Below are 11,452 nucleotides of genomic sequence, written 5' to 3' on the forward strand. Positions count from 1 at the left end.
TATAATGTGCATACAAAGAGAAAATGCTAGAAAAATAACCAGCAGCAGATCCTTCTTTTGAACATTTTTCCCGAACTAATACAAATATGGATGTGAAACTTACATCAATAGAAGGAAGAACATGTGCTCTTTCAGATGAGACCAAGATTGCCAGATTTGAAGAATTTTCAAGTCTTTTATGATGCATTATATAGAGCTAGCTTTGGGCAGGAAGAGGACCAATAATGTGCAAACAAAGCGGAAATTCCAGAAAAATAACCAGCAGCAGATCCTTCTTTCGCGGATATATCCCAAACTAATACAAATTTGGATATGAAACTTACATTAATGGAAAGAGGAATATGTGCCCTTTTAGATAAAGCAACGATTGCCAGATTTGAGGAATTTTCAAGTCTTTTATGATGTGATATATGGAGCTAGCATTGGGCGGGAACAGGACCAATAATGTGCAGACAAATCGGAAATTCTAAAAAAATAACGAGCAGCAGATCCTTCTTTCGCGGATATTTCCCAAACTAATACAAATATGGATATGAAACTTACATCAATAGAAAGAGAACCATTTGCCCTTTTAGATGCAACCACGATTGCCAGATTTGACGAATCTTCAAGTCTTTTATAATGTGATATATGGAGCTAGTTTGGGCGGGAACAGGACCAATAATGTGCACACGAAGCGAAAATGCTAGAAAAATAACGAGCAGCAGATCCTTCTTTTGAAGATTTTTCCCAAACTAATACAAATATGGATGTGAAACTTACATCAATAGAAAGAGGAACATGTGCCCTTTCAGATGACACCAAGATTGCCAGATTTGAAGAATTGTCAAGTCTTTTATGATGCGATATATGGAGCTAGCTTTAGGCGGGAACAGGACCAATAATGTGCACACAAAGCGGAAATTCCAGAAAAATAACCAGCAGCAGATCTTTCTATCCCGGATATTTCCCAAACTAAAACGAAGATGGATATGAAACGTACATTATAAGAAAGAGGAACATTTGCACTTTTAGATGCAACCACGATTGCCAGATTTGAAGAATTTGCAGGTCTTTTATGATGCAATATATGGAGCTAGCTTTGGGCGGGAACAGGACCAACAATGTGCATACAAAGCGGAAATGCTAGAAAAATAGCTAGCAGCAAAACATTCTTTGGCGGATATTTCCCAAACTAAAACCAATATGGATATGAAACTTACACAAACAGAACGAGGAACATGTGCCCTTTAGCATGCTACCAAGATTGCAAGATATGAAAAATTTGCAGGGTTTTTATGATGCAATGGATGGAGCTAGCGTTCGACGGGAACAGGACCAATAATGTGCACACAAAGCGGAAATTCCAGAAAAATAACCAGCAGCAGATCCTTCTTTCCCGGATATTTCCCAAACTAAAACGAAGATGGATATGAAACGTACATCAATAGAAACAGAACCATTTGCCCTTTTAGATGCAACCATGATTGCCAGATTTGAAGAATTTGCAGGTCTTTTATGATGCAATATATGGAGCTAGCTTTGGGCGGGAAAAGGACCAATAATGTGCACACGAAGCGAAAATGCTAGAAAAATAGCTAGCAGCAAAACATTCTTTGGCGGATATTTCCCAAACTAAAACCAATATGGATATGAAACTTACACAAACAGAACGAGGAACATGTGCCCTTTCACATGCCACCAAGATTGCAAGATATGAAAAATTTGCAGTTTTTTATGATGCAATGGATGGAGCTAGCTTTGGACGGGAACAGGACCAATAATGTGCACACAAAGCGGAAATTCCAGAAAAATAACCAGCAGCAGATCCTTCTTTCCCGGATATTTCCCAAACTAAAACGAAGATGGATATGAAACGTACATCAATAGAAACAGAACCATTTGCCCTTTTAGATGCAACCACGATTGCCAGATTTGAAGAATTTGCAGGTCTTTTATGATGCAATGGATGGAGCTAGCTTTAGGCGGGAACAGGACCAATAATGTGCACACAAAGCGGAAATTCCAGAAAAATAACCAGCAGCAGATCCTTCTTTCCCGGATATTTCCCAAACTAAAACGAAGATGGATATGAAACGTACATCAATAGAAAGAGGAACATTTGCACTTTTAGATGCAACCACGATTGCCAGATTTGAAGAATTTGCAGGTCTTTTATGATGCAATATATGGAGCTAGCTTTGGGCGGGAACAGGACCAATAATGTGCACACAAAGCGGAAATTCCAGAAAAATAACCAGCAGCAGATCCTTCTTTCCCGGATATTTCCCAAACTAAAACGAAGATGGATATGAAACGTACATCAATAGAAAGAGGAACATTTGCCCTTTCAGATGCAACCCCGATTGCCAGATTTGAAGAATTTGCAGGTCTTTTATGATGCAATATATGGAGTTAGCTTTGGGCGGGAAAAGGACCAATAATGTGCACACGAAGCGAAAATGCTAGAAAAATAACCAGCAGCAGATCCTTCTTTTGAACATTTTTCCCGAACTAATACAAATATGGATGTGAAACTTACATCAATAGAAGGAAGAACATGTGCTCTTTCAGATGAGACCAAGATTGCCAGATTTGAAGAATTTTCAAGTCTTTTATGATGCATTATATAGAGCTAGCTTTGGGCAGGAAGAGGACCAATAATGTGCAAACAAAGCGGAAATTCCAGAAAAATAACCAGCAGCAGATCCTTCTTTCGCGGATATATCCCAAACTAATACAAATATGGATATGAAACTTACATTAATGGAAAGAGGAATATGTGCCCTTTTAGATAAAACCACGATTGCCAGATTTGAGGAATTTTCAAGTCTTTTATGATGTGATATATGGAGCTAGCATTGCGCAGGAACAGGACCAATAATGTGCACACAGATCGGAGATTCTAAAAAAATTAGGAGCAGCAGATCCTTCTTTCGCGGATATTTCCCAAACTAATACAAATATGGATATGAAACTTACATCAATAGAAAGAGAACCATTTGCCCTTTTAGATGCAACCACGATTGCCAGATTTGACGAATCTTCAAGTCTTTTATAATGTGATATATGGAGCTAGTTTGGGCGGGAACAGGACCAATAATGTGCACACGAAGCGAAAATGCTAGAAAAATAACGAGCAGCAGATCCTTCTTTTGAAGATTTTTCCCAAACTAATACAAATATGGATGTGAAACTTACATCAATAGAAAGAGGAACATGTGCCCTTTCAGATGACACCAAGATTGCCAGATTTGAAGAATTGTCAAGTCTTTTATGATGCGATATATGGAGCTAGCTTTAGGCGGGAACAGGACCAATAATGTGCACACAAAGCGGAAATTCCAGAAAAATAACCAGCAGCAGATCCTTCTTTCCCGGATATTTCCCAAACTAAAACGAAGATGGATATGAAACGTACATCAATAGAAAGAGGAACATTTGCACTTTTAGATGCAACCACGATTGCCAGATTTGAAGAATTTGCAGGTCTTTTATGATGCAATATATGGAGCTAGCTTTGGGCGGGAACAGGACCAACAATGTGCATACAAAGCGGAAATGCTAGAAAAATAGCTAGCAGCAAAACATTCTTTGGCGGATATTTCCCAAACTAAAACCAATATGGATATGAAACTTACACAAACAGAACGAGGAACATGTGCCCTTTAGCATGCTACCAAGATTGCAAGATATGAAAAATTTGCAGGGTTTTTATGATGCAATGGATGGAGCTAGCTTTGGGCGGGAACAGGACCAATAATGTGCACACAAAGCGGAAATTCCAGAAAAATAACCAGCAGCAGATCCTTCTTTCGCGGATATATCCCAAACTAATACAAATATGGATATGAAACTTACATTAATGGAAAGAGGAATATGTGCCCTTTCCGATGCAACCACGATTGCCAGATTTGAGGAATTTTCAAGTCTTTTATAATGTGATGTATGGAGCTAGCTTTGGGTGGGAACAGGACCAACAATGTGCATACAAAGCAGAAATTCTAAAAAAAAAATAACGAGCAGCAGATCCTTCTTTTGTAGATATTTCCCAAACCAAACGAATATGGATGTGAAACTAACATCAATAGAAAGAGGAACATATGCACTTCAAGATGACAACAAGATTGCCAGATTTGAAGAATTTTCAAGTCTTTTATGATGCGATATATGGAGCTAGCTTTGGGCGGGAACAGGACCAATAATGTGCACACAAAGCGGAAATTCCAGAAAAATAACCAGCAGCAGATCCTTCTTTCCCGGATATTTCCCAAACTAAAATGAAGATGGATATGAAACGTACATCAACAGAAAGAGGAACATTAGCCCTTTTAGATCCAACCACGATGGTCAAATTTGAAGAATTTGCAGGTCTTTTATGATGCAATATATGGAGTTGGCTTTGGGCGGGAAAAGGACCAATAATGTGCACACGAAGCGAAAATGCTAGAAAAATAACCAGCGGCGGATTCTTCTTTTGAAGATTTTTCCCAAACTAAAACGAATATGGATGTGAAACTTACATCAATGGAAAGAGGAACATGTAAGCCTTCCGATCCAACCAAGACTGCCAGATTTGAAGAATTTGCAAGTCTTTTATAATGCATTATATAGAGCTATCTTTGGGCGGGAACACGACAAATAATGTGCACACAAAGCGGAAATTCTAGAAAAATAACCAGCAGCAGATCCTTCTTTTGAAGATTTTTCCCGATCTAATACAAATATGGATGTGAAACTTACATCAATAGAAGGAAGAACATGTGCTCTTTCAGATGAGACCAAGATTGCCAGATTTGAAGAATTTTCAAGTCTTTTATGATGCATTATTTAGAGATAGCTTTGGGCGGGAAGAGGACCAGTAATGTGCAAACAAAGCGGAAATTCCTGAAAAATAACCAGCAGCAGATCCTTCTTTCCCGGATATTTCCCAAACTAAAACGAAGATGGATATGAAACGTACATCAATAGAAAGAGGAACATTAGCCCTTTTAGATGCAACCACGATTGCCAAATTTGAAGAATTTGCAGGTCTTTTATGATGCAATATATGGAGTTAGCTTTGGGCGGGAACAGGACCAATAATGTGCACACAAAGCGGAAATGCTAGAAAATAACCAGCAGCAGATCCTTCTTTTGAAGATTTTTCCCGATCTAATACAAATATGGATGTGAAACTTACATCAATAGAAGGAAGAACATGTGCTCTTTCAGATGAGACCAAGATTGCCAGATTTGAAGAATTTTCAAGTCTTTTATGATGCATTATTTAGAGATAGCTTTGGGCGGGAAGAGGACCAGTAATGTGCAAACAAAGCGGAAATTCCAGAAAAATAACCAGCAGCAGATCCTTCTTTCGCGGATATATCCCAAACTAATACAAATATGGATATGAAACTTACATTAATGGAAAGAGGAATATGTGCCCTTTCCGATGCAACCACGATTGCCAGATTTGAGGAATTTTCAAGTCTTTTATAATGTGATGTATGGAGCTAGCTTTGGGTGGGAACAGGACCAACAATGTGCATACAAAGCAGAAATTCTAAAAAAAAAATAACGAGCAGCAGATCCTTCTTTTGTAGATATTTCCCAAACCAAACGAATATGGATGTGAAACTAACATCAATAGAAAGAGGAACATATGCACTTCAAGATGACAACAAGATTGCCAGATTTGAAGAATTTTCAAGTCTTTTATGATGCGATATATGGAGCTAGCTTTGGGCGGGAACAGGACCAATAATGTGCACACAAAGCGGAAATTCCAGAAAAATAACCAGCAGCAGATCCTTCTTTCCCGGATATTTCCCAAACTAAAACGAAGATGGATATGAAACGTACATCAATAGAAAGAGGAACATTAGCCCTTTTAGATCCAACCACGATGGTCAAATTTGAAGAATTTGCAGGTCTTTTATGATGCAATATATGGAGTTAGCTTTGGGCGGGAAAAGGACCAATAATGTGCACACGAAGCGAAAATGCTAGAAAAATAACCAGCGGCGGATTCTTCTTTTGATGATTTTTCCCAAACTAAAACGAATATGGATGTGAAACTTATATCAATGGAAAGAGGAACATGTAAGCCTTCCGATCCAACCAAGACTGCCAGATTTGAAGAATTTGCAAAGTCTTTTATAATGCATTATATAGAGCTATCTTTGGGCGGGAACACGACAAATAATGTGCACACAAAGCGGAAATTCTAGAAAAATAACCAGCAGCAGATCCTTCTTTTGAAGATTTTTCCCGATCTAATGCAAATATGGATGTGAAACTTACATCAATAGAAGGAAGAACATGTGCTCTTTCAGATGAGACCAAGATTGCCAGATTTGAAGAATTTTCAAGTCTTTTATGATGAATTATTGAGAGATAGCTTTGGGCGGGAACAGGACCAGTAATGTGCAAACAAAGCGGAAATTCCTGAAAAATAACCAGCAGCAGATCCTTCTTTCGCGGATATATCCCAAACTAATACAAATATGGATATGAAACTTACATTAATGGAAAGAGGAATATGTGCCCTTTCCGATGCAACCACGATTGCCAGATTTGAGGAATTTTCAAGTCTTTTATAATGTGATGTATGGAGCTAGCTTTGGGTGGGAACAGGACCAACAATGTGCATACAAAGCAGAAATTCTAAAAAAAAAATAACGAGCAGCAGATCCTTCTTTTGTAGATATTTCCCAAACCAAAACGAATATGGATGTGAAACTAACATCAATAGAAAGAAAAACACATGCCCTTCAAGATGACAACAAGATTGCCAGATTTGAAGAATTGTCAAGTCTTTTATGATGCGATATATGGAGCTAGCTTTGGGCGGGAACAGGACCAATAATGTGCACACAAAGCGGAAATTCCAGAAAAATAACCAGCAGCAGATCCTTCTTTCCCGGATATTTCCCAAACTAAAACAAAGATGGATATGAAACGTACATCAATAGAAAGAGGAACATTTTCCCTCTTAGATGCCACCAGGATTGCCAGATTTGAAGAATTTGCAGGTCTTTTATGATGCAATATATGGAGTTAGCTTTGGGCGGGAACAGGACCAATAATGTGCACACAAAGCGGAAATGCTAGAAAATAACCAGCAGCAGATCCTTCTTTTGAAGATTTTTCCCGATCTAATACAAATATGGATGTGAAACTTACATCAATAGAAGGAAGAACATGTGCTCTTTCAGATGAGACCAAGATTGCCAGATTTGAAGAATTTTCAAGTCTTTTATGATGCATTATTTAGAGATAGCTTTGGGCGGGAAGAGGACCAGTAATGTGCAAACAAAGCGGAAATTCCAGAAAAATAACCAGCAGCAGATCCTTCTTTCGCGGATATATCCCAAACTAATACAAATATGGATATGAAACTTACATTAATGGAAAGAGGAATATGTGCCCTTTCCGATGCAACCACGATTGCCAGATTTGAGGAATTTTCAAGTCTTTTATAATGTGATGTATGGAGCTAGCTTTGGGTGGGAACAGGACCAACAATGTGCATACAAAGCAGAAATTCTAAAAAAAAAATAACGAGCAGCAGATCCTTCTTTTGTAGATATTTCCCAAACCAAACGAATATGGATGTGAAACTAACATCAATAGAAAGAGGAACATATGCCCTTCAAGATGACAACAAGATTGCCAGATTTGAAGAATTTTCAAGTCTTTTATGATGCGATATATGGAGCTAGCTTTGGGCGGGAACAGGACCAATAATGTGCACACAAAGCGGAAATTCCAGAAAAATAACCAGCAGCAGATCCTTCTTTCCCGGATATTTCCCAAACTAAAACGAAGATGGATATGAAACGTACATCAATAGAAAGAGGAACATTAGCCCTTTTAGATCCAACCACGATGGTCAAATTTGAAGAATTTGCAGGTCTTTTATGATGCAATATATGGAGTTAGCTTTGGGCGGGAACAGGACCAATAATGTGCACACGAAGCGAAAATGCTAGAAAAATAACCAGCAGCAGATCCCTCTTTTGCAGATTTTTCCTGAACTGATACAAATATGGATGTGAATTTTACATCAATAGAAGGAAGAACATGTGCTCTTTCAGATGAGACCAAGATTGCCAGATTTGAAGAATTTTCAAGTCTTTTATGATGCATTATATGGAGCTAGCTTTGGGCGGGAAGAAGATCCCTCTTTTGAAGATTTTTCCCGAACTGACACGAATATGGATGTGAAACTTACATCAATAGAAGGAAGAACATGTGCTCTTTCAGATGAGACCAAGATTGCCAGATTTGAAGAATTTTCAAGTCTTTTATGATGCATTATTTAGAGATAGCTTTGGGCGGGAAGAGGACCAGTAATGTGCAAACAAAGCGGAAATTCCTGAAAAATAACCAGCAGCAGATCCTTCTTTCGCGGATATATCCCAAACTAATACAAATATGGATATGAAACTTACATTAATGGAAAGAGGAATATGTGCCCTTTCCGATGCAACCATGATTGCCAGATTTGAGGAATTTTCAAGTCTTTTATAATGTGATGTATGGAGCTAGCTTTGGGTGGTAACAGGACCAACAATGTGCATACAAAGCAGAAATTCTAAAAAAAAAATAACGAGCAGCAGATCCTTCTTTTGTAGATATTTCCCAAACCAAAACGAATATGGATGTGAAACTAACATCAATAGAAAGAGGAACATATGCCCTTCAAGATGACAACAAGATTGCCAGATTTGAAGAATTTTCAAGTCTTTTATGATGCGATATATGGAGCTAGCTTTGGGCGGGAACAGGACCAATAATGTGCACACAAAGCGGAAATTCCAGAAAAATAACCAGCAGCAGATCCTTCTTTCCAGGATATTTCCCAAACTAAAACGAAGATGGATATGAAACGTACATCAATAGAAAGAGGAACATTAGCCCTTTTAGATGCAACCACGATTGCCAAATTTGAAGAATTTGCAGGTCTTTTATGATGCAATATATGGAGTTAGCTTTGGGCGGGAACAGGACCAATAATGTGCACACAAAGCGGAAATGCTAGAAAATAACCAGCAGCAGATCCTTCTTTTGAAGATTTTTCCCGATCTAATACAAATATGGATGTGAAACTTACATCAATAGAAGGAAGAACATGTGCTCTTTCAGATGAGACCAAGATTGCCAGATTTGAAGAATTTTCAAGTCTTTTATGATGCATTATTTAAAGATAGCTTTGGGCGGGAAGAGGACCAGTAATGTGCAAACAAAGCGGAAATTCCAGAAAAATAATCAGAAGCAGATCCTTATTTCGCTGATATATCCCAAACTAATACAAATATGGATATGAAACTTACATTAATGGAAAGAGGAATATGTGCCCTTTCCGATGCAACCACGATTGCCAGATTTGAGAAATTTTCAAGTCTTTTATAATGTGATGTATGGAGCTAGCTTTGGGTGGGAACAGGACCAACAATGTGCATACAAAGCAGAAATTCTAAAAAAAAAAATAACGAGCAGCAGATCCTTCTTTTGTAGATATTTCCCAAACCAAAACGAATATGGATGTGAAACTAACATCAATAGAAAGAGAAACATATGCCCTTCACGATGACAACAAGATTGCCAGATTTGAAGAATTGTCAAGTCTTTTATGATGCGATATATGGAGCTAGCTTTGGGCGGGAACAGGACCAATAATGTGCACACAAAGCGGAAATTCCAGAAAAATAACCAGCAGCAGATCCTTCTTTCCCGGATATTTCCCAAACTAAAACGAAGATGGATATGAAACGTACATCAATAGAAAGAGGAACATTAGCCCTTTTAGATGCAACCACGATTGTCAAATTTGAAGAATTTGCAGGTCTTTTATGATGCAATATATGGAGTTAGCTTTGGGCGGGAACAGGACCAATAATGTGCACACGAAGCGGAAATGCTAGAAAATAACCAGCAGCAGATCCTTCTTTTGAAGATTTTTCCCGATTTAATACAAATATGGAAGTGAAACTTACATCAATAGAAGGAAGAACATGTGCTCTTTCAGATGAGGCCAGGATTGCCAGATTTGAAGAATTTTCAAGTCTTTTATGATGCCATATATGGAGCTAGCTTTGGGCAGGAACAGGACCAATAATGTGCAGACAAAGCGGATATGCCAGAAAAATAACCAGCAGCAAAACATTCTTTCGCGGATATTTCCCACACTACAACGAATGTGGATGTGAAACTTACATCAATAGAAAGAGGATCGTGTGCCCTTTCAGATGCAACCGCAAGTGCCAGATTTGAAGAATTTTAAAGTCTTTTATAAAGCATTATATATGGAGCTACCTTTGGGCGGGAACAGGACCAATAATGTGCAGACAAATGGAAATTCTAGAACAATAGCTAGCAACAGAACCTTCTTTAGCGGATATTTCCCAACCTAAAACCAATATGGATATGAAACTTACACAAACAGAACGACGAACATGTGCCCTTTCACATGCCACCAAGATTGCAAGATATGAAACATTTGCAGGTTTTTTATGATGAAATATATGGAGATAATTCTTGGCGGCAACAGGAACACTAATGTGCACACACAGCGGAAATTCGAGAAAAATAGCTAGCAACAGAACCTTCTTTTCCGGATATATCCCAAACTAATACAAATATGGATATGAATCTTACATTAATGGAAAGAGGAATATGTGCCCTTTCCCATAAAACCACGATTGCCACATTTGAGGAATTTTCAAGTCTTTTATGATGCATTATATAGAGCTAGCTTTGGGCGGCAACAGGACCAATAATGTCCACACGAAGCGAAAATGCTAAAAAAATAACAAGCAGCAGATCCTTCTTCTGAAGATTTTTCCCAAACTAATACAAATATGCATGTGAAACTTACATCAATAGAAAGAGGAACATGTGCCCTTTCAGATGAGAACAAGATTGCCAGATTTGAAGAATTTGCAGGTCTTTTATGATGCAATATATGGAGCTAGCTTTGGGCGGGAACAGGACCAATAATGTGCACACGAAGCGAAAATGCTACAAAAATAACCAGCAGCAGATCCTTCTTTCCCGGATATTTCCCAAACTAAAACGAAGATGGATATGAAACGTACATCAATAGAAACAGGAACATTAGCCCTTTTAGATGCAACCACGATGGTCAAATTTGAAGAATTTGCAGGTCTTTTATGATGCAATATATGGAGTTAGCTTTCGGCGGGAACAGGACCAATAATGTGCACACAAAGCGGAAATGCTAGAAAATAACCAGCAGCAGATCCTTCTTTTGAAGATTTTTCCCGATCTAATACAAATATGGATGTGAAACTTACATCAATAGAAGGAAGAACATGTGCTCTTTCAGATGAGACCAAGATTGCCAGATTTGAAGAATTTTCAAGTCTTTTATGATGCGATATATGGAGCTAGCTTTGGGCGGGAACAGGACCAATAATGTGCACACAAAGCGGAAATTCCAGAAAAATAACCAGCAGCAGACCCT

Source organism: Acanthaster planci, linkage group LG06 (assembly GCF_054643075.1).
Source record: "Acanthaster planci isolate LZ-2023a linkage group LG06, COTS_SCS, whole genome shotgun sequence".
In the NCBI taxonomy this organism is placed as follows: Eukaryota; Metazoa; Echinodermata; class Asteroidea; order Valvatida; family Acanthasteridae; genus Acanthaster; species Acanthaster planci.